General features: G+C 41.7%; 1 protein-coding gene across 4 annotated transcripts in view; it reads left to right on the top strand.

Moving 5' to 3' along the window:
- Ldlrad4 (low density lipoprotein receptor class A domain containing 4) overlaps positions 1–26,790 on the top strand; it is a 369,231-nt gene that overhangs the window by 85,441 nt on the left and 257,000 nt on the right. Inside the window, exon 1 of one of the 4 annotated variants that reach the window (XM_048806714.1) lies at positions 18,707–18,835. The exons of the other annotated variants lie outside the window; for them this stretch is intronic. The gene's annotated coding sequence lies outside the window, so the exon portion shown is untranslated. Of the gene's footprint in view, positions 1–18,706; positions 18,836–26,790 lie in introns of those variants that run through there. 4 annotated transcript variants of the gene reach the window in all.

Here is a 26,790-nt window from a genome sequence, read left to right as displayed (position 1 = left end):
ACACTGTGGGCAATCATGCATAGAGAGGCACTGAGAAGTGGGAGTTGGCAGAGACAAGCCGGTCAGAGCCCAGGAAATGTTCGCCATCACCACAGGAGCAGAGGAGTGTATGTTGTGTACAGGCAAAATTCGGATGGATATTTGGGGGGGGACTGGATGTTGCTTATCTGGGCTGTTAAATCAGCTGCTATTTAATGAAGTGTCTTTAAGGGCTTTTTGAGCAGCTTCTAACAAAATAGAGAAGTTAGCTACATAGCACAGAGGCTCCAAAGATAAAAGCAAGAGGCTAACTTACCTTAAAGGGATTCTGCTGTTAGTGAAAGTGGAGTAGCTTGAGAACAATTTTTTTTTTTTTCACAAAAGAGATCTATCAAAGCTGGACCAAGAAAAAAAAATTGGTGGCAGGGGTTGGGGGACAATGGACCAGGATCTTGAAGGAGAAGGGAAACCTACTGGTCAAACCTAATGTAATGCTTTTCCTTTTGGAGAATTTACTGGTTCATAAGAGACTTGGGGTGGATAGGCAAAGAAACCCCGCAGAAATGGCATCCCCAAACCTGGGGCTGTGAGTGGAGCTTGTCACTTCTTGTGGGGCAGGGAGACAGGGCTTGAGGTTACAGTTGTGAAGGCAGAGTGGGCATGGGAGACCAAGACCCTGAGGAGGGGAGCCCCGTGACCACTCTGCTACTGTATCCAAGGTATTCACTGAAGCAAAGAGAAAACTATTCTTCAAGGCTGAGAGCTGTCAGTGTGAGGGATCAGCAGTAGCCAAAATAGGAATTCAAGGCCTGATAAGCATCTCAGATTTTCTGTTAGGGCCTGGTCCCAAACTGAGCATAAGAGTACATTTGAAATAGGGCAGCCTTCATGAAAGACGGAAACTCAGCCTTGAACCAGTTTAATTCAAAGCAGATTACATTAATCTGTCCTTGCTCCAACTGCTTGCCAAAACCCAAAAATAAACCCTGCATGGGATGATAACATCAGCCAGAGCCTCAAATTGTTTTGTTAATTTTTGATACACAATGTCTGGCATTCCATAAAAAATTAACAGGTATGCAAGGAAATAGGGTTTAATGATTGAAAGAAGAAGAAAGGGAGTAAAAACCAACCAAGGGACCAGGAACAGGTGGTCTAGATGTTGGAATAACTAGATACAGATTTAAAAAGCCCCAGTCATTAATATATTCAAGAAAGTCGATGAAGAATGGGAAACTTGAACAAGTAAAATGGAATGGATTAAAAAAAAAGGATTTCTGTGGGAGTTCTGAGAATAAAAAATAAAAGAAATGAAGAATGTGAAGTAGGTGATTTTGATAGTAGATTGGAAAATAGATGATTATTGAACTCTTCAAGGTAGGTCGATAGGAAACATCAGAGTGAGGCACACAGAGAAAAAGAATGGAAAAGGAGGCTGTAAGTAACAACGGTGGAACTCAGAGAGCCTGGGCAGAAGCATGTTTTGAAGGGGCATTAGCGAAGAATGGTCCAAATTAAGACATTAATTCAGAGATAGTTTCAGACTTTACAAACTCAAGAAACATGACAAATGCAAGTAAAACCACACCTGCCACCACACTGTAAAGCCAGAGCAGAAAGAGAAAATGTTAAAAAGCAGCCGGAGGAGAAACGGTAGTCAAGCAGCAACTCCCTGGCCGACAGCTGATTTTTTAACAAAATAATAGAAATCGGAAGACGATGAAATGACAATTTTAAAACAACAGAAGATAGTGACTGTCTATCTAGAATTCTTTCCAATCTATTCCCAGTTGAAAGATGTTGAAAAATGAAGGTGACGGAAGGCCATTTTCAGACAGAGAAAAGCAGAGAGAACTTGTCACCAAAAGATGTAGGTTAAAAGAAATAATTTACTATTCTTTAGACAGTAGGAAAAAATGGTCCTAGATGGGAGCATGGAAATGTAGGAAGGAGTGAAGGTAGCAAGACAGTAGAGATGTGGATAATCCTAAGGGGATGTTGGCAGCATGACAATCAGAACATCTTGTAGGGTTCTACCTGGACAGAATCACAACATCGTCGTAAGAAGGGCATTGCAGGGAGGCCCAGGTGCAGGTCCTTCTATTGTTAGAGAAGTTGTCAAAGCAATAATTTGTTGGAATTCACACTGTCATCTCCAGAGTCATCCCTAAGTAATAGTAATGTGTAATTCATGTGGCAATGGAGGGGAGATTGAAATGACAAGAAGTACTTGACGAATCCACAAGAAAGTAAGAAAGGAGAGGGAACAAAACAGGTGGATTGAATAGAAAGAAAATAGCAACATGGCCGGTTTCCACTGCAACATGACGTCCATAAAACACAACCAGCCTGTTCCACTTAATGGACAAGGATCGGCAAACTGGACAGTTAGAACAGGCTTCGTAGGGTTGTTGTGGTTTGGATATGAGGGTGTCCCTCAAAAGCTCCTGTGAACTCATTCCTTAGAGGAAGAAATACAGACACAGAGGGCTGGAAGTGAAGGAATGGGAGAGAGACACACACAGACCTGCCAGGCTCGAGGAGGCCGGGGTAGTGCTCCGCCAGCATCAGGTGCAGTAGGCTCAAGGCAGAGAGCATCACTGCAGACAGACTCTTCACAGGGGCCACGGAGCCATTCCTGGGAAGGCAGCCGCGAAGGGATGGGGCTGCCCCTTCACGCCCCCAAAATGCTCACAGAGTTTCATAAGTGGGCTCACAACTTCCTCCACCCCTAGGCACAGTGCACACCTCCCCAGAAACTTGGATGAAAGCTGCTTGGCTGCTCAGCTACTTGGATGGTTTTCTTTTTTTTTAAAAAAGAACGACTGTTTTGCATTTGTCTGGATTCATTTTGATGGATTTGCAAATAGCATTTATACTAAGAGGCATCTGTCACTTAAAAAATTAACAGTTGAAGTCGGGTGTGGTGGCTCAAACCTGTAGTCCTCCCTACGCAGGAGGGTGGGGCAGGAGGACCACTTGAGCCCAAGCTGCAGACCAGCCTGGGAAACACAGGGAGACTCCATCTCAAAAAAAAAAAAAAAATTAGCAGTTGTAATTGGTTATCTTCCATCTTTTCAACAAATTGCACAACAATGAGGAGTGTGTTGTATAATTGGTGGTGTGCCTGTGTGTTTCTGTGGTGCCACCGTTAGTCCTCACGATGTGTCGAAGTGTATTCATTGAATATGGACAATGTTCAAGAAAGGCAGTTGAGTTAAGAAAGTTACGGAACAGCTTGTACCCTGTGATCCCACTTGAGTTAAAAATGTACAGACTCACATTCATGCAGAAAGACGTTTGGAAGAATACACCAAAATATAAGTAATGTTGTTGGAGCGATGGGATAATGGGTGATTTTTATCCTATCGGTATTTTTTTTTCTTCAATGAACACTTATTGCTTATATAATACAAATAAAAGCTATTTAAGAGGCAAAAAAATTCTCATCATATGATACTAGCTATTTCTACCAGAGGAATCTGTGCCTTCTTTTAATCTTGATCCATATCCAATTGAATTTCACATGGCGTTTAATATCCTTCTCTGAATGTCATTTTGAGTAGAATTTTCTGTATTCCTGTGTAGCCGAGTGTTTGCTATTTTGAGTGATTTGGCCCATTTCTGTGTCGTTCCTCGCTTTTCCTGTGTCCATTTAAATGAGGTGCTGTTCCTTCAGCGTGGTCGTCAGTGCTAGGAATGTTGTGTGCTGTGGGAGCCGTCCCTCAGATGGGCACAGCTCACCTGGGGCACCCCCATTTTGCAGATACCATTCCCTAGAGCTTTAGTTCATGGTGATTTATTTTTTGCACTGGGGATTGAACCAGGGGCACTTTGTCACTGAGCCACAACCCCAGCCCTTTCCATTTTTTGTTTGAGACAGGGTCTCGCTAAGTTGTCCAGGCTGGCCTCCACCTTGTCATCCTCCTGCCTCAGCCTCCTGAGTCACTGGGCTTACAGGCGTGCACCACTGGACCTGGCTAATTCTCGATGAATCCTGGCTGAATGCTGCCCGTGTATTCTACACTTTCCTGTCCTTTTTCTTCATCTGGGTTTAAAATGATGCTGGATGATGGTGGGCAGCTTCCTGGTGGCTTTAGTACAGCATTAGATATTCCAGGGATTCCAAAGTCAGCGTCTGGAGGGAAGAGGCATCTTCGGGTGTCTGCCTGGGCTGCCCGCCTGCTGCAGAGGTGGAGCTCATTCTGAATGCAAATGATGGAGAGCACTGGCAAGTCACTTCCTTTGCAAATTAATAGTTTTATTGATTACCGGCCTGCCCTGGCCTGGAGTTCACCGACTCTGGCTTGGAACTGCGGGAGGCTCTCGTGTTCCACTTGGCCTTTCAAGCTGAAAGTGAGGAAGGCTAAGGATTAATAGGGAACAATCAATACTTGCACTATGAACTCACACCTGTTGCGTCTTGGAGAGCTCGGAGCTCACCGATCTGTAACGTGGAGGCTGTTCAGAGTGAGAGGTCATTCGCTGGGTAAGGCGTTGTTTAACAATGCCGCTGCCGTTCTTACTCTTTATAAACCCTTTATCCTGGTTAAACACTTTATAGGTATTGATTAATTTACTCCTCCTCTCAGTGACACCGGCTTTCGTTGTGTGTACAAACGAAAACACCGTTGTCTGCAGTTTATAAAGCATGGATTGATTGGTTCTCATCACGCACAGCAGTTCTGTGCAGTAGCCACGGGGGGTCCTGCCACCCTGGTTTATTGACAGGAAGCAGGTGTGCAGAGGTGGATTGCGGGTCCCTTCTTCACACGTCCCACCTGCTGCTTGGGCTTTGGCAGTTTTTACAAGTCAACGGAAGCGGGATTTGAACTCTCTGCCTGCAGGGAAGCCAAGTTCACGTTCATCAGTCTTTTTTGTTGTTGTTGTGAGTTTTCTTGTATTGAGGATTGAAGCCCTGGCATCACACATGCCAGGCAAGCACTGAGCTACATTCCCGGCCCTTTTAAACAATTATTTTGCAGTAGAGCTTTGCTCAGTCGCCCAGGCTAGCCTCCCACCTGTGATCCCTCGGCCTCAGCTTCCTCAGTGGCTGGGATTACAGGTGTGCCGGCTTCATTAGTCATTTGAGGCACTTGTTAAATTCAATTTGTTTCTCTCTAAATGTTCTTCCTCCTCCTCCTCCTTCCTCTTCTTCTCCTCCTGCCCTTTTCCCTCCTCCTTTCTGTTTCTTTACCTTTAATTTATAACCACTGATACTGGTTTTCTATTTTAGTGACAGATATTCTCCTTTTTTTTTTTCTTATGGTACTTGAGATTGGACCCAGGGGTGCTCTATAACTGTCACATCCTCAGTCCTTTTTATTTTTCTTTTGAGGCAGGGTCTTGCTAGGTTGCTGAGGCTGGCCTCCCAAGTTGCCATCCTCTTGCCTCAGCTTCCAGACTCACTGGGATTACAGGTGTAGCCACCATGCCTGACAGAAATTCTTTTAACTAAACTTATTTTGTATAATTTAAATGACAGAAAAAAAAGTGATGAGCAAATAATATAGATAGACTGTGGTTGTGGCAAAAATGCAGAGGGCACTGAAGTGACTGAAATTTTGCATTTTAGATATGATTGTCTTCTAGGTCTGAGACCTGCAGGGTTTAATGCTTGGGTCCTGAGACATTGCTCAGGGTCACTGTGTCTAATTTTGATAATGACTTTACTTATAATAGAAGAGTTCTTGATGTAGACTCTCAAATGGAAGAAGGGTTGAAACCCTAGGGCAGATTTGCAGACCACAAACATCTTGACTTTGAGTTGGGAACTGTGGCACTTACAGAAACCATAATTACTCCTGATGCTGTCCTGAGATTTCAGCTTTAGGATGCGGTGACATTTATTGCGAATCTCGCTAGAAATCCGACTGCAGTCCTGCATGTTGCTGTTTACAAGAGGGGATGCCGGAACTTTGATGGCAAAAGAATCATCCCCATCCCCTTGGCTGCCCCTCTGACGGTCACCTCTGCCTTCTGTTGGTGTAATTAGGTGGGATGTCTAGGAAGCCCCGCGCCCACGCCGTCTCTTACCTCTTCTTTATTTCTGCTTTCCTGCTGCCTCTAGCCTAGGGGGAGCCTTGTGGGAGGACTGCAGAGCCCTTCTCCATTCTAGGGAGGAGCTTGCTTTCCCTCCTGCCTCAGCCTCAAAACTGCTGCGGGACCAGGGCTCCTGACAGCTTGGGGCAGTTCCCTGGGATGGGTGAGGTCCATCAGACAGGTGGTGGTGCCCCTGACTTTGCTGGGTTCTTCCAGTAACAGAGAACTTACCACCTAAGAAAGCAGCATACTCCTGTTTCTGGGCAGCTTCCATGTTGGATACCTTTATGTGGAGGTGACAAATATCTGCATGGGGCGGTGGGTATCGGGGATTGAACTGAGGGGGACACTCAACCACTTTAACCACTGAGCCACATGCCCAGCCCCTTTTTTATTTTTTGTTTTGAGATAAGAAAATGGGTCTTGCAAAGTTACTTAGGGCCTTGCTAAGATGCTGAGGCTGGCTTTGAACTCACGATCCTCCTGCCTCAGCCTCCTGAGTCACTGAGATGACAGGCGTGCGCTCCACACTCGGCTTAGTGTCTGCATTTGTCTCCAGATGAGCTCAGAGCCAGCTCCAGGAGTTCTGCTGCCGGAGGTGACGGGGCATGAGGAGGCTAAGCAACGGGGAGAAGCAGGGTGACTCTGGGCTTGAGGAGGCTCTTCCTTGACCTCAGGATTTCCAACGACATGGTATGAGTGCCCAGGACATCAAGCAGACCTAGTTCAAGTTCAACTCAGGAATTGAAGCCTACCAGGAATGTGGCGGGCTCCCTCCCAGATGGGCACCTCCAGGAAGGAGCTCCTCTGTTCCTGGACACACCCAGCCTTGCCTGTGTCCTCGAGTGACCTAGTTTCTATAAATCAGTGGGGGAGGTACATTGCAGCTGGTGAGGTCACGGACTGAGTGAGCCGGCAAGGGCTCAGGGTGGAGAACACGACTTGAGACACGTGGCTTTGCAACTTCTTTCGCATAGTGAACTTTTGTCCCCTGCCTTCCCTACCTGTTCAAAAGGTGAGCGAGCAGTGGCTAGTTCAATGTCATCCAGAGCATCCTTCAGGCCCTGAGAGATGGAGCCCCATTTTCTCATCTGGCCCAGCAGACTGTTCACTGAGGACAGGGTTTGTTTTCTACCCTGCACCTGAGGATTTGCTGCTGCCCATGGAAACCTCTTCATCATTTGGTTTCTGAGTCATTACCTGTGACTTCAGATGCAGCAGTAGCCATTTTCAAAACCTATTTCTAGGCTTATAGCCATATGATGTCTTAAAATCATGGTTTATTTGAGTTTTCGTGACTATTTAATTGTTCTCTTTTGTAACCTGTTAATTTCCCCCAAATTTTAACTGGTGGTTTACAGCTCTGAATTAGTTTCTTTGTGTCCCCTCTTTTCCATACAATTTTACAACTGTCAGATGTGGTTCATTATAATGGCAATGATCTTCTAAAAATAATATTAAGGGTCAACACAAAAACTTAAAATCATTGTGAAGATAACAGTAGAAAACCAGTGTCGTTATATTTCAAAGTTTTTTAAAAAAAAGTCTGGCTGTGCTTGTTCTTTTAGTAAAAGTCAGAAAATATTAATTCACAACATAGAAAACTTTATCTGGAAATTGCTGTGTTCTTTGGCACTAACCTCAGTTTCCTCATCTGCAAAAGGAGAGAGCGTCCATGTGTTTTACAAGGCCATATGTGGTTGAATGAGAGTAGGTGCTTACAGAGAATGCGGCAGACAGGTGCTAAGGGAAAGGTAGGTTTTATTATTACTGCCATTAACGTACCACTTCCTTCACCTCTGGTTCTCCTTTATCAGGGATCCCCCTCGTGGGCTGTCTAGAAGGCAGCGTCTTGTCCTGGGTTGTTGCTTTCTATGACTGCCATCTCTTGGGCTGGTCATTCCATGCACAGCTGTATTTCCGGGACTCCTGAGTAGCTGGCCCCTGGTCTTCTGAGCAAACATCAGTGACAGTAACAGTGATGGTGATGGGAGCCTGTCCTTAGCCTCCTGCGAGGTTGGACTTGTCAACTCTCAGCATGGCTGTGTGAGCCCCATCTCTGCGGTGCAGCAGCTGGCCCCTCATTGGTAACAGGTGCTTGTGCCACTGAAGGACAGGGTGCCACCGACATTAGGGAAGGAACCTCAAGCCATGGCCAAGCAGCAGCATCACCCTGTGGAACCGAGAACACTGGACAAGGACTGTTGAGAAAACTTGCTGAGAGTCCTGCTCTGGGCAGGTCTGCAAAACCAGAATCAGATTCAAGGAACTTGGAAGGCGGAGGTAGAGAGGACATGGGGATTTTAGGGAGGTGCCTGCATTTGTTCCTGAAGACAGAGGGACATGAGCTCACTTTTTTAAAAGAAGGGAGTGGCCATTGAATTATGAGAAACTGCAGGTGGGGGGCACTAGGTCTCTTGAGAGGGTCCAGGGGCCCCAGGAACAGAGCATGGAGAGAGGGAGGTGTTCTGGGGCTCTCTGGGTTCCAGTGTGAGGATGGCACATCACTGTGCTTTCTAGTGTTGTCCTTACTCATTTAGAAGTGGGGAATGGACATTTATTGAACATCTACTTGGTATTAGGCATGAATTAGGATGGTCTTATATGAGCTGCACGAGAACTGTGAAATGTATCGCTCATTTTTTCCCAGCTGGGGAATCAAGCCTGGGGCCTTGTGCATGCTAGGCAAACTCTCCACTGCTGAGCGTCACCCCAGGTCTTTATATTTCATTTCGAGGCAGGATCTCAGTAACTTTTCCAGGGTGGCCTAAAGCTTGCAATCCTTCTGCTTCAGCCTCCTGAGTCGCTGGGATCAAACACAGATTTCACCACTAAACCTGGCTTACCTTCAATTTCCAAAATATGCCTTTTGGGCAGGTGGCTTAAAGCATATGAAAAGATTTATTGAAAAGTTTCCTACTATCCGTGGTCCTCATTTATACAGTTTTCCCACTCTCCAATATTCAATCACTTTTATTATTTTCTTATATACACTTTCCAAAGTTTTAAGCATGTATGATCACATATGAAAATATATTGTTATTTACTTTTTATGCCCAGGCTGTAGATTCTGGGTACATTATCTTACATCTTGCTTTGTTTCCTTCATAGTTTGTCTTGGGAATTTCTCAGTGTCAGTTTTCAGGGAGTGGGCTAGTGTTTTTTTTGTTTGTTTGTTTTGTTTTTGTTTTTTAAGCTGTATAGATTTGACTGGACTGAACAGATCTACCAGGTATTTTACTCAATGTCAATAAATAGATATTTGGGTTGTTTCCCATCACTTTGTATGAACGATCCAGGGATAAATATCATTATATGTGCCTATTTTACACATATGATCATACATTTGTAGGATGAATTCCCAGAAGTGAAGCTGCTGGGTTAAGGGGTTTGCATTTGCAATTCTGAGTGGTTATTGCCAGTGCTCCTCCTGATGATGGGGCCAATGAACACACTCGTCAGCATACACCAGGGTCCTGTTTCTCTGCAACTTCACCAACAGAGTATATTGTCTACATTTTTCTAGATTTCTGCTAATTTACTAGGTAAGAAAATATCCTATAGTCATTTTAATTTGCATTTCTTTTATTATTGGTGAAACTGAATATGTTCTCCTGTATTGTACCTGAGTTGTTTGCATTCATTTCTTTGTTTCTCTTCATTCTCCTCTCCTACTTTCCTGTAGGATCATCTTTTGGATCATGCTGTTAAATCTATCAACCGTTCCTTTTGCAATTTCTGGATTTAGAGTTGTAGTTAGGAGGCTATTCCAAAGTTAAAAAGGAATTCTCCTCAGTGTTCTCTTGTTACTTTTAGGACTTAAAAATAAAAACCAGGGCATTTTGATTTGCATTTCTCTAATTGCTAGAGATGATGAATATTTTTTCATATATTGATTGATTGTATGTCACCTTCTGAGAAGTGTCTGTTCAGACACTTGGCCCATTTATTGATTGGGTTATTTATTTATTTCTTTTTTGGGTGCTTAGCTTTTTGAGTTCTCTATATACCCTAGGGATTAGTGCTCTATCTGATGTGTGAGGGGTAAAGATTTGCTCCCAAGATGTAGGCTCTCTATTCACCTTACAGATTGTTTCTTTTGCTGAGAAGAAACTTTTTAGTTTGAATCCATCCAATTTATTGATTCTTGATTTTAATTCTTGCACCATAGGAGTCTTATTAAGTAAGCTGGGGCCTAATTCCACATGATGGAAACTAGGGATTACTTTTTCTTCTATTAGACGCAGGGTCTCTGGTTTAATTCCTAGGTCCTTGATCCACTTTGAGTTGAGTTTTGTGCATGGTGAGAGATAGGGATTTAATTTCATTTTGTTACATATGGATTTCCAGTTTTCCCAGCACCATTCTATCTTTTCTGCAATGCATGTTTTTGGCACCTTTGTCTAATATAAGATAACTGTAATTTTGTGGATTAGTCTCTGTGTCCTCTATTCTGTACCATTGGTGCCAATACCATGCTGTTTTTGTTACTGTTGCTTTGTAGTATAGTTTAAGATCTGGTCTAGGGATGCCACCTGCTTCATTCTTCCTGCTAAGGATTGCTTTAGCCATTCTGGGTCTCTTATTTTTCCAGATGAATTTCATGACTGCTTTTTCTATTTCTATGAGGAATCTCACTCCAGTCAGATTGGCAGCTATTACCAATGTTAACAACAACAAGTGTTGGCGAGGGTGTGGGGAAAAAGTTACACTCATACACTGTTGGTGGAACTGCAAATTAGTGCAGCCAATATGGAAAGCAGTATGAAGATTCCTTGGAAAATTGGGAATGGAACCACCATTTGACCCAGCTATCCCTCTCTCTCCTTAGTCTATATCCAAAGGACTTAAAAAACAGCATGCTACAGGGACACAGCCACATCAGTGTTTATAGCAGCACAATTCACAATAGCTAAGTTGTAGAACCAACCTAGGTGCCCTTCAGTAGATGAATGGATAAAAATATGTGGCATTTATACACAATGGAATATTACTGAGAAATAAATGAGAATAAAATAATGGTATTTGCAGGTAAATGAATGGAGTTGGAGGAGATAGCGCTAAGTGAAGTTAGCCAATCCTCAAAAAATAAATGCCAAATGTTTTCTCTGATATAAGGAGGCTGATTCATAGTGGGGTAGGAAGGAGGAGCATGGGAGGAATAGATAAACTCTAGATAGGGCAGAGAGGTGGGAGGGGAAGGGAGGGGGCATGGAGTTAGAAATGATGGTGGAATGTGATGGACATCATTATCCAAAGTACTTGTATGAAGACACGAATTGGTGTGAACATACTTTATATACAAACAGAGATATGAAAAATTTGTGCTCTGTATGTGTAATATGAATTATAATGCATTCTGCTGTCATATATAAATAAAAAAATTAATAAAAACCAGGACTGGGGTTTTAGCTTTGTGGTAGAGTGCTTGCCTAGCATGTGTGAGGCACTGGGTTAGGAAACTTAGCACCACTTATAAATAAATGTCCATTGACAACTAAAAAAAATATTAAGAAAAAAATAAAAACAAAACACAATGTTTCATCCTTTATCCAGGTGGAATTTATCCTCTGATGTGTTGTTGATCTAGCTGTGTTTTCCCAGAGACTTACCCAGTTCTGACATCACTTGTTGCCTGATCTTTTACCCCTGATTGGAAGTGCCACTCTTATCCTGCACTAGCTCCTCACTTGCATTTGGGCCCCCTGTTGGACTCCATTGTCCTCTCTTCCTATTCTTTCAATTATTATTCTTTTAACTAATTTATTAATTATTGAAGCTTTCTATATTCACTTATATCTGATATGATTTTTCATTCTCCTCCATGATTTTTTTTTGTTTTACTTCTTTTGTTAATTTTTCCATTTTAGTTTTAAAATTAAGCTTCTCTAGTTTTAAAAAATGTATTTTTATTCTGAGCATGAAAAGTGTATACGTTGGAGAGACTCGACATCCTCCTGGTGTTGAATCTTCCTGTCTCCGATCATGATACATCTTCCCACTGGTTAAGTGTTCCTTGGTGTCCAGTCTGGTTTTAAAGTTTTCTGTAGAAAACTTTACAAATTGCATTAGCATTTATTCCTGGAAACTTGATCTTTTTTTTTTTTTTAGGAGCTACTGTAACTAGGCTCTTATTTACGTTGTGCAATAATATTATTTGCAGATAGCCATTATTGTACCCCTCTTTTCCATTAAGAGGAAGTCTCCAGTCCTTTCTGAATCTGTTATCTGGCTACGTGGGCTAGTACCTCCAGTGGAGTTGAAGCAAGGGTCTCTCCGTGTCTTTTCTGGGCCTTTCATCTGGTGCTTCTCTATGAAGCCTGGTCAGGATAATTAATGACAACGAATTTCTGATCTTGAGCTGTATTTACGCTTCCTAATCAAAGCGCCCCAATCCCGCTGCTCTCTCGGTTGATGCTGGGCTTGCCTGCGCTGCGATTGGATTCTGTACTGAGTGTCCTAAGCACCAGTGTTACATTGCTGCTTCTAAAGAATCACGTATTTTTGTTTTCCACTCTTCTGGGAAAGCATAAAAATGGCTTTGGAATTCCTGGCCATAGTTGATGACCTCCATGGAACCGGCTCTGTGCTCCTTGCTCCTTGAGGGGTGACTCTTTGAAGATCTTTTTTTTTTTTTTTCCTGTGAAATTCCGTCAGTTCATGTAGCTTTGATTGGATGTTTTGGTGCTGTAAATTGTATTTTCCTAGAAACTTTTCATCTCATCCAGAATTTAAATGTATTTGTATGAAGTGGAACAAAATAGTCCTTTATGGATTGAATTGAAAGAAAAAAAAAGACTTTATTTTTTGGAACAGTTTTAAGTTTTCAGCAAAATTCCCCGGAGGCTACAGAGATTTCCCCAGGTGCCCCCTGCCCAGGTCCCCCTCCCCTGCCCTTTGCGCCACAGTGGGACACTGTTTAAAATAGACGAGCCTGCACTGAAATCATGACCCAAAGTGCACAGTTTACTTTGGGGTTCACTTTGGGTGCTGTGCAGTCTATGGGTCTGGACAAGTGTGTAAGGACGCGTCTTCAGCAGTATAGTGTCACACAGAGTCATTTCACTGCCCTAAACCCCTCTGTCCCTCCTGTTGATCTCTCCATCTCCTCAACCTCCACCAGTAACTGACTATTTTACTGTCTTCAGAACTTCCTCTTTTCCAGAATATCATCTGTCTGGAGGCGTTGAGGCATGGGGACTTATCAGATTGGCTTCTTCGAACTAGTGACATGCATTTAAAGTTCCTCCAGGTCCGGCTCGAAAGCTCATTTCTTTTTAATGCTGAATACTATTCCCTTGTCCAGACACAAGACAGTTCCATCTACCAAAGTGCATCTTGGTTGCTCCCAAGTGTTTTGGTAAATATGAATAAAGCCGCCCTACGTGTCCAGGTGCAGGGCTTTTTTGGGGCATAGTTTTTCAGTTTTTTTTGGTACATGCCAAGAGGTCTGACTGCTGGGTCATAGGGTGAGTGTGTGGTTGGCCTTTTAAGACACTGTCCAACCGCCTTCCAGAGTGGATGTTCATCTCACATGCCCCCAGCAGGCAGGAGAGCTCCTCACCAGAGTGTCATGTTCTGGATTGTGGCTGTGCTAATAAGTGCCTGGTGGTATCTCTTTGTTATTTTAATTTGCATTTTCCCCATGACATGCTCTGTGGTGCATCTTTTCGTTTGCGTATTTGCCACCTGTGTATTTTCTTTGATGAGGTATCTTTTAAGAACTTTGGATTATTTTTCAATTGGTTTGTTTCCTTATTGTCGAGTTTTCAGGGTTCTTCATGTGTTCTGGGTACAGTGTTTTAGCACAGTCTCTTGATGTGGGCGGGGCCTGCCTTCTCATTCTCTTGGCTTTGTCTTTTGCCTAAGTCTTTAATTTTAATGAAGTTCAGCTTATCAATTGTTTCTTTCATGGGTTATTTTTTAAAATTTATTTTTTTATTCTGATTAGGTCTATATGACAGCTGAATGCATTTTGATTCGTTGTGCACAATTGCAGCACAACTTTTCACTTCTCTGGTTGTACACGATGTAACGTCACACCATCTGTGCAGTCACACATGTACCTAGGGTAATGATGTCCATCTCATTCCACCATCTTTCCTGACCTCGTGTCTCCTCCGCACCCTCCCTCCCCTTTGCCCAATCACAGTTCCTCCATTTTCCCCCGGGTTATGTTTTTGGTGTTGAATCCACACAGCCGTTGCCATGCCTGAGGGTCATCTAGATGTTTTTCTAGGAGTTTTATTGTGTTTTACATCCAGGCCTGTGAGCCATTTGGAGTTCAGTTTTGTAAAGGGCGTAACACCCGTGTCTGGATTTATTTATTTATCATGTGCATGTGCATCCAGCTGTTCCAGCTCCACCTGTTGGAAAGTCTAGTCTCCTCTGTTGTGTTGCCCGTGTCCCCGGTAGGTGAAGTTGGCCTCTGGTGCTGTTCTGTTTTTGTATTCTTTTGTCAACGTGGCGCTGTCTGGAAGTTAGGCGGTGTGCCAACCCTCTTACTTTGTTCTCCTTTAAAATTATGTGGGCTCTTCTGGATATTTTTCCTCTAAGTGTAAACTTTAGAATCAATTTGTTGATATCCACAAAGTAACTTGCTGGGGTCTTGATTGGAATTCTTGTTTGTTCAAAGAATTTTTTTTTTTTTTTTTGCGGTGCTGGGGATTTAACCCAGGGCCTGGCATGTGCTGGGTGAGTGCTCTGCTCTGTCACTGAGCTGCACACCCAACCTTCCCCTTTTATGTCTTTCTTTCTTTTTTTTTTTAATATTTATTTTTTAGTTGTAGTTGCACACAATACTTTCATTTTATTTATTTTTATGTGATGCTGAGGATTGCACCCAGGGCCTGGCATGTGCTAGGTGTGTGCTCTACCCCTGAGCCCCAGCCCCAGCCCTCCCCCTTTGATTTCTTTAATCAGCATTTTGTGTTTTTCTTTGAAAAGGTTTGTACATGTTTTGTTACATTTACACCAGAGTGTTTCAGTTTTGGGAGGTGCTACTATAAATGAGTTGTGTTTAAATTTTCCCATTGCTCTTATTTATTGCTGGTAGGTAGGAAAGACTGACTTTTGTGTATGGATTTTGTATCCTGCAACCTTGCTATATTAGTTCCAGCATTCTGTTGATTCTTCTGGATTTTCTGCAATCTTGTTATCTGCAAACAAAGTCAGTTTTATTTCTTCCTAATCAGTACACTTTTATTTCCTTTTCTTGTCTTATTGCATTAGCTAGGATTTACAGTATGTTGAAAATAATTGGTGAGAGAGACATTTTTGCCTATTTTTTTTTTATCTTAGCAGGAAATATTCTAGTTTTTCATCACTAAGTATAATGTTTACTATAGTTTTTTTTGTAGATGTTCTTTACTGAGTTGAGAATGTTCCCCTCTATTTCTAGTCTGCTTAGACTGGGTTGAATTTTGCTTCATGGCTTCATCTGAAATTTTTTAAATTGGTGAATTTTACTTATTTACATTATTGCTATGACAGTCTTGTTTTGTCACGTTTTATGTTTTTATTAAGTCTTTTTCATTATGCATCTTATAATTTACTTACACTTAAATGTTTTATGCAGGTTTTGTCCATGCTACCTGATATTATTTTACTTATTTGTTCTTTTTAGTTACAGATTACAGCAGAATCCATTTTGATATACTTATACAAGCATGGAATACATCTTATTCTAGTTAGAGTCCCATTCTTAGGGACGTATGTGATGGTGGGATTTACTGTGTGGGGAAATTATGACAGATTCATTGCACTGTCTTTCCTATTCCTCTCTCCCTCAAACTCTTAGTATGGGACCTATTTTTAGTTTGTGTTTGGTTTGTGATGTTTGTGAATATATTTTTTCTAGCAAACTTTCTGATAATAACTTTATGAATTACCTTGACTTTTCCAGTTTGTTGGTGGAAGCTGCTGGTGCAATTGGTGATGGCTGGCACACGTCTCTTCCTTTTCCCTCTCCTGCCCTGCATGAGGGGGAGCAGCTTGCGGTAGCTTGCGGCATTTCCTTCACACTCTCAGATATGTCTCTATATAGGCTACGTTTCCCATTTATCTTTGAATAATGATGAGGATGATGGTGGTGCTGGGGATTGAACCCAGGGCCTCACACTTGTTAAGCACACGTTCCACCACTGCACTGCCCCCAAGACTGAATGCTGCGTGTGGGTTCGCAACCTCTAGGGAAGAGGTGTCAGGAGCGTTACTCTGTCTCCCCATCTTTGGTCCCTGTCCCTCATTGCCCTGATTTTTGCTGGTTGTTTAGTTTCTATATTGATGTGCACTATTACACTTAGACTTGGTTTATTACTTTGATCATTTCATTGGCTTTCATCTTAGTTTTACAGTTACATGAATTCAATTTCCAGTTCTTTTGCCTTCATCTCCCTGACTGTCTCTTGAAGTCATTGAGACCAGAGTCTCTGACAATAGTCCTGTGTTAGTCTGTGGCTTTTGTACATGAAAGAGTGCCTATGGGATATGAAATCTTCGACTTATGCTTTATTTGTTTAGTATTTTAAGTATTTTGAGGACGTGCTCCAGTGATTCATGGTGTGCCGTGTTACTGTGAAGAAGTACGGGTTCTGCTTACTGTAGTTCCCTCTATCAGAGGACTGGATTTCGTTTTTCCATTTGTCAAGGTGTCCAAGGAGCTAGCTGTTCCTTATTTTTAAAGTCAGACTTTTATGAGTCCGGTTTTACCAGGATAGTTCTGGTTGTGGACTGTTTGGGTCAGTTCTCTTTGTCACTGAGGTAATGTCTTAATACAGGGCCCCAGTGTGCCCTATTGATAGATTTAGGGCTTTTTTTTATTATGGAGTTTTTTCTTGAATAATGTCTCCCTATATTTGTTTCATTCCATTGTTTGTTTTTACTTTTTAGGGATTCCAAATAAAAAAAAAAATCCATTTTTTTTTGAGTCTCATTGCTCTTCTTCAAAATCTATCATTTTTCTTCCTGATCCTTTCTAATCCTTTAGTTCTTTTCCCCCCTCCTAATCCACATCACCACCTCTGCTTTGGTTTCCTGCAATATCTCTTCTAACTTGTGCTCATTTCAAACTTATCTTCTTTTCTGTAATATTTTTTCCCCCTCAAAATAGTTTTTTTTTTTTCTGATTTCTTCTGGCTCCTGTTGTACTTTTTCCCCTTTTCTCACTGTGTCTTCTGGTGTTCCTTATATTTGTGCTTTATTTCTCCTTCCTTCCCTCCTCTTTTCCATCCTTCCCTTGTGACTGCCTCTTCAAGTTTAAAAATTTTAATGGCAAATTACTGGTTCATCTTCTTGCTAGTAATGTTTTAGGGAGTCTTCTTTGTCTATGGGTATGTTTTATGGTGTTCTCCCACTTTCTTTTTTTCCATAGGAGAGCTTTTCATGGCTTTTCCCATTCCCTTCTTATTACTCACTTGGAAGGAGTTGGATTTTCCAAGGCCAGCTCTCCTCGAGGTGGTGTGGTGTGGAGCTTTCCGGCCTTACAACCCAGAGCCTCTCTCTGTGCTCCATCAGAGATGTGCTGTTTCCCACAAACATGGCTCATCGGGGAGGATTTTTGGGGTATCGTTTCACCTCTTTGGATTCTCTGAATGTGCAGGTCCTGCAGGACCTCCGCCCCTGGCTCTGCTCAGACCAGGGCTCACAGCGGTTGTGGCAGACTCAGATGCCACTGGTGTCCTTCAGCACGCGAGCCCCTTCCCTCCTCGGTGCCTCTCTTCTCTGCCCCTCCGTGCAGCTTCTGCCTGAGCACAGCTACCTCTGGCCGTCCATCCAGGTAGTTGGAATTCTCTCAATTATATCCATCTTCCAGTTTCATGGAAAATCAAGTTTGAAAATTCAATGAGACCTTTTCGTCGTCAGTTTGCTTTTTTTTTTTTCTTATATGGAGGAGAAGGAAAAAGCCGTTGGTCCATCTTTACAGATAAGCAAAGTAGTTTCACAAAGATCCGGTTTTGTGATCCTGCCATCCACCGAAAGGCAGAGCGGAACTTCAAAACTGAGTGCAAAGCTCCATCACTGTACCATGGTCTTTTTTCAGTACTGGGCACAGTAGATCCGTTATATAACCAAAGCAACCCCAGTCTTGTTGGGCATTTGAGGACTTCATCATCCTCCCAAGCCTTGTCTCTGCTCGGTCTCCTTCCTTCTCTCTGCCCCTCTCTTCCTCCTCCACACTTTATTCCTTCTGTGACCAGAAAAGGGATCTGTAGGTGGGACGAGACTCTCTATTCTCATCTCTCATCCTTCCTGCAACTTCTGTGACTGTGACTGGCATTTCGCGTTCTCTGCCATCTTTCCTTTCTGCCCCCCTCCTTGGGTTTTCGTTTTTAGACTGGCACCTGCTGACGTGTGTCCTCCCTTTGTTTTATTTAAGAGGTCCTCGCGACAGACATCCTAGGGAGGTGAGAGGAGAGTGGGGAAAACCGGATCTCTTCCCCCCCTCCGCTCTGGTTTCACACATTGATAGCAGTTGCACTTCCAGAAACAGATCTAAAAACAGCACCTGCCGCTCTGGACTGTGACAGCGGATCCCAGCCCTGAGCCGAGCTGTGCCCTTCCTCAGCGCCGCGTTGGTGGATTTGTTTGTGAATGTTTCTGAGAGTGTAAAGGTTACTGTCACGCATATGTTTACTCTGTGGAGATAAGGTTCTGGTGAAAATAGAATTGAACTGGGCCATGTTCTTCATCTTTGCATTTCTGTGAAGAACACAGTGCAGTTTCCAAGAATTGTTGGTGGATGTTCCTCTGAACGTAAAAAACAAGGCTCAGTCGCTCACACTTGGTGTTGCTGGAGGGAGCACCTGGGAGCCTGGTTTGTGCGTCTGTGTTGGTTTCAACTGGGGGACAGGCGGGGAGGAGGGAGATGTCGGTGTTTTAGCGTGATGCTTTCCTTCCAAGAGGACAGCCGTGAGTCGGGGGCGTCTTTTGTTTTAGGTTTGCCCTCTTGGGGTAGAGGAGGGAGGAGGTTACTTCTTTGCTGAAATTCATGAAACAGTTTACATTTCTCTTTTTGCTTCATTTGTGATATCTGTGATGTGCAATTTGAGCAAAGTGGTAGACTATTTGGGTAGGAAAGGGCAAAGTGTTGGTAATTTTACTTCCCACAATTTAGGGACTGCCTTTTCTTGTGGCTTGAGAAGGGTATTCACTTATTAAAAAGATTGGCTTTGCAAAAAGTAATGTGTTGTGTGGTGAACACATTATCTCTTAGGTCTTTTTTTCCTTCTGTATGTGTATTAAGCTTTGTGTTCTTTTCAGAGGTAAAAGTAAAAACTTAGTGTAAATACATGAATGAAACCAAAATAGGAACAGTCTGACAGGGGCAATGGTAATGTCCTCTTTTTATAGATAAAATGATCTTTATATTGAAATGGTAATAAAAGATCATGAAGAACATTTTGAAAACAGTTTTAAAAAGAAAATAAAAATCACTCAGTCATACTTCCTAGTACTTTTGTTTTTGGTGGGGGTTGTGCAGGGAATTGAACCCAGAGGTGCTTTACCACTGAGCAAGCCCCCATTTCCTACTGAACCCAGAGGTCTTTGCCACTGAGCTTCACCCCAATTTTTTTTAGCAGGGTCTTGCTAAAGTTGCTGAGGCTAGCCTTGAACTTGTGATCCTCCTGCTTTAGCCTCCTAAGTAGCTGGGATCACGGGCATGTGCCACTGTGCCTGGGAGTAGCTTTTCACTTTTTTGATAATGTCTTTGTATATTCAAAAGTTCTTAATTTTGATGAAGCACAAATTTCCTTTTTTTTTTTTTTTTTGGTGGTCTCTGTTTTTGGTGTCATATCCAAGAATTCATTGCCGTGTCATTGTTGAGAAGCTTTTCTTCTTAGAGTTTTTATAGTTGTAGCCCTTATGTTTAGATTTTAATCCATTTTGAGTTATTTTTGTATAAGATGCAAGCGTCCAGCTTGATTGTTTTGCATGTGGGTGTCCAGTTTTCTCAACTTATATGTTGAATAGACTGTTTTTCACCCATTGAAGGGTCTTGGTACCCTTGTAAAAAACCATCGGACCATATGTGCAGGGTTTCATTTCCAGGTCCCTGTTCTACTCCATTGTGTGTCTGTCTGTCCTTATTAGTATCGTGCTGCTTTGATTATTGTAGACTTGAAGCAAGTTTTGATATTGGAAAATTGAGTCTTCCAACTTTGTTCTTCCTCTCAAGTTTTTTGTTTTGTTTTGTTTAAGGATCTCTTGATGTTCCATATGAATTTGAAAATGGATTTATCAGAGTTTTGATAGGGAATATATTGAATTTGTAGGTCATGTTGTATTGTATTGACATCTTAGCCATCTTCAGTATTCCAGTCCTTGAGTCAATAGAATGTCTTTCCATTTATTGAAACAGATTATTAATTTTTAAAGCATTGAAGCAATGTTTTTGGTTTCCAGTATACCAGTCTTTTTAACATTTGATGTAAGGCACAATATTAACTATATTTGAATCACCATGTGATGTTTCAATAGGTGTATACATTATGTAATGGTCAAATCATTAAACCTTTGTGTAATGCTTAAGTCCAACACTTATTAGTTTTTATGGTAAAAACATTTAAAATCTTTTCTTCTAGACTTTTGAAACCTATGGTACGTTATCTTATCTGTAGTTACCCTACTTACTGTGTAATGGCTCTGAAGAGCTCCGGCCTAGTACCAATGATTGACTTTTCACCATTCTTCCCTGTGCATTTGTCTGTCCAGCCTCTGGTAACCACAGCTCATGTGTGAGTGAGATCATGTAGTATGTACTGTCCTGTGTCTGGCTGACTTCAGTTCACATAAAGATCCTCAGTTCCATTCATGTTGTTGTGAATAATAAGGTTTCACTTTCGTAGCTGATTAAGATTCTACCATGCATGATTCTTCTGCACACTCCTTAATTAAGTTTATCTGTAACTATTTTATTCTTTCTTATGCTATCATAAATGGAATTGTTCTCTGAATTTCTTTCTGGGTTGCTCATTGTTAGTTCATACCAGTACATGGATGTTTATATGTTGATTTTGTTTCTTGCAACTTTGGTGAACTTATTAGTTCTAATAGTTTTGGTGTGCACGCATCTCTGTGTGTAAAATGTTTATGATTTTCTACATTTAAGATTATGTCAGCTGTGAACAGAAATAGTTTTACCTCTTCCTTTTCTATTTGTATTCTTTTTATCTGTCTTTCTTGCCTGATTGCCCTCTGTAGGATTTCCAGTATTATGTTGAGTAGAAGTGGCAAAAATGGGCTTTCTTGTTCTGCTCTTCATCTTAGAGAAGTAGTTCTCAGTCCTTCACCTTTGAGTGTGATGTTACTTGTAGGGTTTTTATAGATAATCTTTAGAACATTGAGGCAATTTCCTTCTGTTTCTGGTTTGTTGAATGGGTGTTGAATTTTGCCAGGTAATTTTCCTGCATCAATTGAGACAATCGTGGTTTTTTTTTCCCCACATTTGTTCTGTTAATAGGATATATTTATTGATTCTATGTGTTGAACCTCCTTTAATTCCAGGAATGAATCCCCCTTGTTCATGTTGTATAATCCTTTTAACATGCTGCTGAATTTGATGCACTATTATAGTCAAGTTCTACTTAACGATGTTTTGGTCAGGGATGGGCTGCAAATACGATGGTGTTGGCATAAGATTCTATTGCTTATGACATCGTACTATCTTAGTTTGTGAAAGAACATTCTATGGTTTGCACCAAAATTACCTAACAGTGCATTCTGAGAACACATCCCCATCATAAATGGCACGTGACTGTATTTTGATGGAGGTTTTGTATCAACTATTCATAAGGTCATTTGTTTTAATTTATAGTTTTCTTATAATGTATTCTTTTGACTTTGGCATCAGATGATTGCCGCAGTCTGGCTGGGCACAAATCACGAGCCACTGAAGCAGGAACAAACTTTATTTCTGAACTCCACAGCACACTCCACACATGCTTCCCGGGAACTCTCCCGAACGCCACCCACGCGGCTCCTCCTGCAACCACCAACCGGACATCCGGTCTCCGGCACTTCCCCAACCAGTGAGAACTCTTCAGGAATCCTCACGAGAGCTCAACCGGAACTCAACGGGAACTCTGCGAGAACTCAAAAGTCATCATCTTAATGGCTTGCTGGCGTCACCTCTCAACCACTACTTCTGGCAAAAATGCCATGCGTCATCCCGACTCCACTGTGGCCCTCAACAGATGACACCATTTTTTTAAATAGTTTGAGAAGAATTGGTGTTGATCTTTTTAAAAAGGCTTGGTGAGATTCACCAATGAAAACACTTGGTCCTTGGTTTTCCTTTCGTGAGAGGTTTTGCTTGCTGATTCGGCCTCCTTCCTACTTATAGGTCTACTCAGATTTTCTGTTTCTTCATGATTCAGCCTTAGTAGGTTGTGTGTCTCTAGGAATTCGTCCTTTTCATCGAGGTGGAAAATTTGTTGGCATAAAATTGTTCCTGGTACTTTTGATTCATATAAAATGAGTAGTAATGTCTCCACATTCAATTCTGATTTTCTTAGTCTAGCTAAATGCTTAACAACTTTTCAGATCTTTTAAAAAATTATTTTTTCTCTCATTTTTCTAGACTCTGTTTTACTTTTGTTCTATTCCAATTTTTGTTCTTTTCTTTCTTCTTCTAGTCTTGAGTTTCATTTGTTCTTTCTCTAGCTCCTTGGGATACACAATTAGGGTGTTAATTTGAGATCCTTCTCTTTCTTTTTCTTCTTCATCTGTCTCTATGTCCTCTTCTGCTCCCTCTCCTACTTCTCCCCTTCCCCTCCTTCAGCTTAAGAGATAACGGTCTCACTGTGTTGCCCACACTGGCCTCAAGCTCCTGGGGTCAAGCGGTCCTCCTGCCTTGGTCTCAGCCACCAGCTGCTGCGCTGCACCTAGTGCTGAGCCACCCCGTGCCCCTACCACGTGCCACTGCTCTCCACGCACTGTAAACTATGAAAGCAAGCTCACACCTGCTTGTGTGGCTGTGAGAGTCCAAGAGAGAAGTGTCTGTATTTTAAATATCACAGCAAGGAGAAAACAGAATCTTTCTATGATTTAGGTGGCAATATTTCTTTTCTGTAAAGTATTTTGTTGGTTATATCTTTCCTCATTAAAAGTTTTCTCATGATTACATATAATTTTATGAATTCTTCCAATTAATTGGTTTTTTAAAAAATTTTTTCTCATTCCTTTCCTCTTTTGTTCTTTCTTTCTCTCCTCATTTTTCCTTCTGTCTCCCTTCCCTCACACATTTTTTTCCTTTCTCTTCTCTTTCTTCTTCTCATATATGTTAGTATTAAGTTATTGTCATTGATGTTTAACTTTTCAACCTACTATATATTATTTCTCACCCACTTTTTTCATTATTTAGAAGAATGGTATAAATTATTAGCAATACATTTTTAAATGTCTATATTATGATTTGTTCTGAAATTACCACTATCCCTGGTGTTACTGTCTTCTCTCAAAGTGGAGCTGATGATTGAACTTAAGCACCTCAATTATGCTGACAATAAGACATAACCCCAGACCAGGGCTTACAGTAAGAGATAAGTGCTCATTAAAAGACCCTCCCAGAATAGAAGAAGAGGAATCCATCGTAACAGATGGACAAACAATATAGGATATCAGAAAATGTGAGGAAATAAACCAATAAGATGTCTTCAAAAGTTTTTAATCCCCCAATAACTGAACCCACAGATTTTGAAATGGATGAAATGCCAGACAAGGAATTACAAAAGTTGGTTATTAAAATGATCAACAAATTAAAAGGAGAGCTAAGGAATGAACGAAGGAAGGAAACGCAAGATATAAAAGAACATTTCCATAAAGAGATAGAAATGGTGAAAAAGAACCAAACATAAATCTTGGAAGCAAAAGACACAATAAATCAAATATGAAACTCAGTTGAATGCCTCTCCAATAGATTAGATCAAGTAGAAGACAAAGTTTCAGAGCTTGAAGTGAGGTGGATACCTTTGAACATTCAGACGGTATTAAAGAAAAAATGAGAAACTATGATCAGAATATAGAAAAACTCTGGGACAACTACGAGAGATCAAACTTAAGGTTCATAGGTATTGGGGACGGAGCAGAGATACAGGCTAACGACATTGATAGGCTATTCAGTGAAATAATAGAGGAAAATATCCAAGCCCTGGGAATAAGATGGACATCCAGTTACTGGATACATTTACAATCCCAAGTAGACAAGACCTGAGAAGAACCTCTCTGTGACACATTATAATTAAAATGCCAAAAACCCCTAATAAAAAATTAAAAGTTGTAATAGAGAAATGCTGGTCATATTCAAAGGAAAACTAATTAGAATAACAGTAGATTGATTACAAGAAACCCAGAAGGAGGACTTGATCTGTCAAGCCCTGAAAGAAAATAGTGACAACCAAGGTTGTTCTATCTGGAAAAACCATCCTTCACAATCAAAGAAGAAGTTAAAACCTTCCACAATAAGCCAATTTAAAGGAATTCATGACTACTAAGCCAGCATTGCAGAAAATACTTAAAGGAATCCCACACAGAGAAGAAGAGAAGAGCAACCAAGAGCTTGGGAAGGAATAAATCTTAATTCTTCAATTAAAAGACATAGACTGACAGGTTGGATTTAAAAATAAGACCCAACTATATATTACCTGCAAGAAACACGTCTCACAGGTAAAGAAATTCACAGGTTGCAAATAAATGGGTGGAAAAATGATACTTCATGCAAATGGAACCCACAAGCAAGCAGGAGTAGCTGTTCTCATATCTGCCAAACAAATTGTAAGCCAAAATTAGAAGAGACAAACAATTTCAGTACACATTGGTAAAGGGGACAATCCCAAGAGAATATATAATTATAGTAAATGTTTATGCCTGAAAGATTGGTGCAATGAGTTGTATTAAGCAGATACTACTCCACATAAAGATGCAGACAGGCCCCAGTACTGTAATACTGAGTGATTTCAATGCCTTTCTCACTAACAGATAAGTCATCCAGACATAAAACCAGCAAAGGTACCACAAAGTTAAAACATACTATAAGTTAATTGAACTTAATGAGTATCTACAGATCATTTCACCCAACAACATCTGAATGCACTTTCTTTACAGCTGCTCATTGAACTTTCTCCAAAATAGATTATATATTAGGCCACAAAGCAGGTCTTAACAAATTTAGGTAATTTGAAATAATTTCTTGGAATCTTATCATATCATAATGGAATGAAATTAGAAATCGACAGCAAGAAAAACCAGAGGAATGATGTAAACACATGGAGAATGACCATTACACTTTTGAATCACAAGCGGCTCGTCAAAGAAATGAGAGGAGAAACTTTAAAATGTTTAGAATCAAGTGAGAATGGAAATACAAATATATATGCCAAAATGTCTGGGAGATAGTGAAGGCAGTTTTAAGAGGAAAGATTATAGCTCTGAGCTCCTATATAAAAAGGTTAGTTCTTTCAGCATAAAAGACTCCTCAAGTCTTTGTCTGGTACATCCAACGCCTGTGCTTCTTCAGCGACAGTGTCCACCACTTTTTTTTTCCCCCTTAGGTTCATGTTTTCCTGTGTTTTGTTTTGTTTTTGTTTTTGTTTTGAGGGTTCTTTTTATTTTTATGTTTTTTTTTTTTGTTGTTGTTATGGTGTGTGCTTTTGTGAGGAACATTTTAGGTATTTGGAAAAAAAAAATAGCTACCTTCCCCTGTATTTCTGGAGTGGCTCTGTGCTGGGGAAGCCTCCACTGCTTGGCTGGGCTTTGAAATCAGTCCCTGGGGAGGATTAGGTCCTTCTACTCCTGATTTTTGTGATGTGCCTTGCCTGGCCCGTGTGCATGTTTTTCAATTCCCCTGTACACCTGCCGTTTTAAAATCTTCCTGAGTCTCTCTTTGGCAAACAGGCCAAGTATTCCATTGTGTCCCTCTGCCCACGACCTCCTGCCCCTGGTGTCTGGGGGTCTGTAGTTTTGCTGTGGTTTTCCCTGCTGTTTCCTAGCCTGGGATCTGAGCTGGGGTGCTGACTGAGACTCCAGCAGCCCTCAGACATGTTAATGTTGCAAATTAGGTCCGGTCTGCTTCCTGCTGAGGGAGGGAAGCTGGACTGCTGACCAGGAAGGGGATGGGGCAGAGGTAAATGGAGAGGCCACAACATCACCTCAGCCTGCACCAGTGCGTGTCATTGCTCCATGGAATCCCACACGGTCAGGCTCAGGTTCAGGTTTGATACCCCAGAGATGGGTCAGAGGAAGGGACTCCAGTGGCCAGGAGTCTTAGCATTAAGTCACCAGGAGAAGCTCAGGGATAGAGAGGACTCCGTCCTGTAGACAAAGGCCCTCAAGTGAGTGGAGAGGCTCTCTCAGGAGGAGGAGAGCAGGGCTGTGCCCTGTTGGAGATGATCCCCTGGGAGCCTGTGGGCGAAGGTACAGGGGGTCAAGGTCCCCTGCAATCGGTGGCAGGTAGTTTCTGAAGGTTGAAGTTGTCCAGCAATGAGATGGTCTGCTGTTTGAGTCAGGACTTTCCCTGTGTGTTTAAGGGAAAGCCAAGCTGCGTTGTGAGCTGCCAGGTCCAGTACTCTGCCGATCCATTTGCTGGGTAACCACTGCAAAAAGGGACCAACGTTTTTTTTAATGACAGATAAACATGATTTTGAACTCATTTGGGGAAATTTAACAGGTGATGACTGATAAGAAGGCTGGTCCTTGCTCACTTGGCAGTGACAGCTGCTTTAGGCCCACCGTGACAGGCCCACTGAGTCGACCAGAAAGGGTCCCGATTCCTCA

Source organism: Marmota marmota, unplaced genomic scaffold, assembly GCF_001458135.2.
Source record: "Marmota marmota marmota unplaced genomic scaffold, marMar, whole genome shotgun sequence".
NCBI lineage: Eukaryota > Metazoa > Chordata > Mammalia > Rodentia > Sciuridae > Marmota > Marmota marmota.
The sequence above is the reverse complement of the archived record's forward strand: the minus strand, read 5'-3'. Positions and strand labels throughout refer to the sequence as shown.